This window comes from Mastomys coucha, unplaced genomic scaffold, assembly GCF_008632895.1.
Source record: "Mastomys coucha isolate ucsf_1 unplaced genomic scaffold, UCSF_Mcou_1 pScaffold8, whole genome shotgun sequence".
NCBI classification, from domain to species: Eukaryota; Metazoa; Chordata; class Mammalia; order Rodentia; family Muridae; genus Mastomys; species Mastomys coucha.
This window is the reverse complement of record NW_022196914.1, coordinates 67,292,611-67,296,532: the sequence shown is the minus strand read 5'-3', so window position 1 is coordinate 67,296,532 and position 3,922 is coordinate 67,292,611. Positions and strand designations below refer to the sequence as shown.

At 36.8% G+C, this 3,922-nt stretch overlaps 1 protein-coding gene across 1 annotated transcript in view; it reads left to right on the top strand.

Moving 5' to 3' along the window:
• LOC116083310 overlaps positions 1–3,922 on the top strand; it is a 13,446-nt gene that overhangs the window by 1,535 nt on the left and 7,989 nt on the right. The window lies entirely within an intron of this gene.

Sequence of the window (3,922 nt, the reverse complement as noted above, 5' to 3'; positions counted from 1 at the left end):
TAAGAATTTCATAAATTCATTGTTTTTAATAGCTGAGTAGTACTCCATTGTGTAAATGTACCACATTTACTGTATCCATTCCTCTGTTGAGGGACATCTAGGTTGTTTGCAGTTTCTGGCTATTATAAATAAGGCTGCTATGAACATGGTAGAGCATGTGTCCTTATTACATGTTGGAGCACATTCTGGGTATATGCCCAGGAGTGGCATAGCTGGGTCCTCTGGTAGTACTATGTCCAATTTCTGGAGTAACTACCAAACTGATTTCCAGAGTGATTATACCAGCTTGCAATCCTACCGGCAATGAAGGAATGTTCCTCTTTCTCCACAACCTCTCCAGCATCTGCTGTCACCTGAGTTTTTTATCCTAGCCATTCTCACTGGTGTGAGGTGGAATCTCAGGGTTGTTTTGATTTGCATTTCCCTGATGACTAAGGATGTTGAACATTTCTTTAGGTGCTTCTCAGTCATTCGGTATTCATCAGTTGAGAATTCTTTGTTTAGTTCTGTACCTCATTTTTTTTACTAGGGTTATTTGGTTCTTTGGAGTCTAACTTCTTGAGTTCTTTGTATATATTGGATATTAGCCCTCTATCAGATATAGGATTGGTAAAGATCTTCTCCCAATTTGTTGGTTACCATTTTGTCCTATTGACAGTGTCTTTTGCCTTACAGAAGCTTTGCAACTTTATGAGGTCCCATTTGTCAATTCTTGATCTTAGAGCAGAAACTATTGGTATTCTGTTCAGAAATTTTCTCCTGTGCCTATGTGCTCGAGGCTCTTCCCCACTTTGTTTTCTATTAGTTTCAGTGTATCTGGTTTGATGTGGAGGTCCTTGATCCACTTGGACTAGAGCTTTGTACAAGGAGATAGGGATGGATCGATTTGCGTTCTTCTGTATGCTAAGCGCCAGTTGAGCCAGCACCATTTGTTGAAACTGCTGTCTTTTTTCCACTGGATGGTTTTAGCTCATTTGTCAAAGATCAAGTGACCATAGGTGTGTGGGTTCATTTCTGGGTCTTCAGTTCTATTCCATTGGTCTACCTGCCTGTCATTGTACCAATACCATGCAGTTTTTATCACAATTGCTCTGTAGTACAGCTTAAGGTCTGGGATTGTGATTTCACCAGAAGTTCCTTTATTGTTGAGAATAGTTTTGGCTATCCTGGGTTTTTTGTTATTCCAAGTGAATTTGCAAATTGCTCTTTCTAAGTCTGTGAAGAATTGAGTTGAAATTTTGATGGGAATTGCATTGAATCTGTAGATTGCTTTTGGCAAGATGGCCATTTTTACTATATTAATCCTACCAATCCACGAGCATGGGAGATCTTTCCATCTTCTGAGATCTTCTTAAATTTCCTTCTTTAGAGACTTGAAGTTCTTGTCAAACAGATCTTTTACTTGCTTAGTTAGAGTCACACCAAGGTATTTTATATTATTTGTAACTATTGTGAAGGGTATTGTTTCCCTAGTTTCTTTCTCAGCCTGTTTATCCTTTGTGTAGAGGAAGGCCAGTGATTTGCTTGAGTTAATTTTATATCCAGCTACTTTGCTAAAGTTGTTTATCAAGCTCAAGTTGTTTAGGAGTTTTCTGGTGGAATTTTTGGGGTCACTTAAGTATACAATCATATCAGCAAATAGTGATAATTTGACTTCTTCCTTTCTAATTCATATCCCTTTGATCTCCTTTTGTTGTCTAATTGCTCTGGCTAGGACTTCAAGTACAATATTGAATAGGTAGGGAGAGAGTGGGCAGCCTTATCTAGTCTCTGATTTTAGTGGGATTGCCTCAAGTTTCTCTTCATTTAGTTTAATGTTGGCTACTGGTTTGCTGTATATAGCTTTTACTATGTTTAAGAATGGGCCTTGAATTCCTGATCTTCCTAAGACTTTTATCATGAAGGGATGTTGGATTTTGTCAAATGCTTTCTCAGCATCTAATGAGATGATCATATGGTATTTTTCTTTGAGTTTATTTATATAGTGAATTATGTTGATGGATTTCCATATATTGAACCATCTCTGCACCCCTGGTATGAAGCCTACTTGATCATGGTGGATGATCGTTTTGATGTGTTCTGGGATTTGGTTTGTAAGAATTTTATTGAGTATTTTTGCATTGATATTGATAAGAGAAATTAGTCTGAAGTTTTCTTTCTTTGTTAGGTCTTTGTGTGGTTTAGGTATAAGAGTAATTTTGGCTTCATAGAACGAATTGGGTAGAGTACCTTCTGTTTCTATTGTGGAATTGTTTGAGGAGTATTGCTATTAGGTCTTCTTTGAAGGTCTGATAAAACTCTGCACTAAACCCATCTGGTCCTGGGCTTTTTTTGGTTGGGAGACTATTAATGACTGTTTCTATTTCATTAGCAGCTATGGGACTGTTTAGATCATTTATCTGATCTTGATTTAACTTTGGTACCTGGAATCTGTCTAGAATATTGTCCATTTCATCCAGGTTTTCCAGTTTTGTTGAGTATAGGCTTTTGTAGAAGGATCTCATGATTTTTTGGATTTCCTCAGTGTCTGTTGTTATGTCTCCCTTTTCATTTCTGATCTTGTTAATTAGGATACTGTCTCTGTGCCCTCTAGTTAGTCTGGCTAAGGGTTTATCTATTTTGTTGATTTTCTCAAAGAACCAGCTCCTGGTTTGGTTGATTCTTTGTATAGCTCTTTTTGTTTCTACTTGGTTTATTTCAGCCCTGAGTTTGATTATTTCCTGCCTTTGACTCCTCTTGGGTGAATTTGCTTCTTGGTGTTCTAGAGCTTTCAGATGTGCTGCCAAATTGCTGATGTATGCTCTCTCCAGTTTCTTTTTGGAGGCACTTAAAGCTATTCGTTTTCCTCTTAGGACTGCTTTCATTGTGTCCCATAAGTTTGGATATGTTGTGGCATCCTTTTCATTAAACTCTAGAAAGTCTTTAATTTTTTTCTTTATTTCTTCCTTGACCAAGTTATCATTGAGTAGAGTGTTTGTGGGCAGTCTATTATCTTTGGTGTTATTGAGGAGCAGCCTTAGTCCATGGTGATCTGATAGGATGCAAGGAATTATTTCAATCTTGTTTCTGTTGAGGCCTGATTTGTGACCAATTATATCATCAGTTTTGGAGAAGGTACCATGAGGTGCTGAGAAGAAGGTATATCCTTTTGTTTTAGGATAAAAAAGTTCTATAGATATCTGTTAAATCCATCTGTTTCATAACTTCTGTTAGTTTCACTGTCTTTGTTTAGTTTCTGTTTCCATGATCTGTCTGTTGCAGAGAGTAGGGTGTTGAAATCTCCCACTATCATTGTGTGAGGTGCAATGTGTGATTTGAGCTTTAGTAAAGTTTCTTTTATGAATGTAGATAACCTTGCATTTGAAGCATAGAGGTTCAGAATTGAGAGTTCATCTTGGCAGATCATACCTTTGATGAGTATGAAGTGTCCCTCCTTATCTTTTTTGATTAAGTTAGGGTAAAAATAAATTTTATTTGATATTAGAATGGCTACTCCAGCTTTTTTCTTGGGATCCCAATAATTGTTTTCCATCCTTTTATTCTAAGGTAGTGTCTGTCTTTGTCACTGAGGTGGGTTTCCTGTATGCAACAAAATGTTGGGTCCTGTTTATGTACCCAATCTGATAGTCTATGTCTTTTTATTGGGCAATTGAGTCCATTGATATTAGTAGATATTAAGGAAAAGTAATTGTTGATTCCTGTTTTTTTGATGTTAGAGTTGGAATTCCATTCATGTGGCTATCTTCTTTTAGTTTTGTTGGAAGATTACTTTTTTTTTGCTTTTTAGGGATGTAGTTCCACTTCTTGTGTTGGAGTTTTCCATTTATTACCCTTTGAAGGGCTGGATTTGTGGGAATATATTGTGTAAATTTGGTTTTGTTATGGAATACTTTGGTTTCTCCATCTATGGTAATTGAGAGTT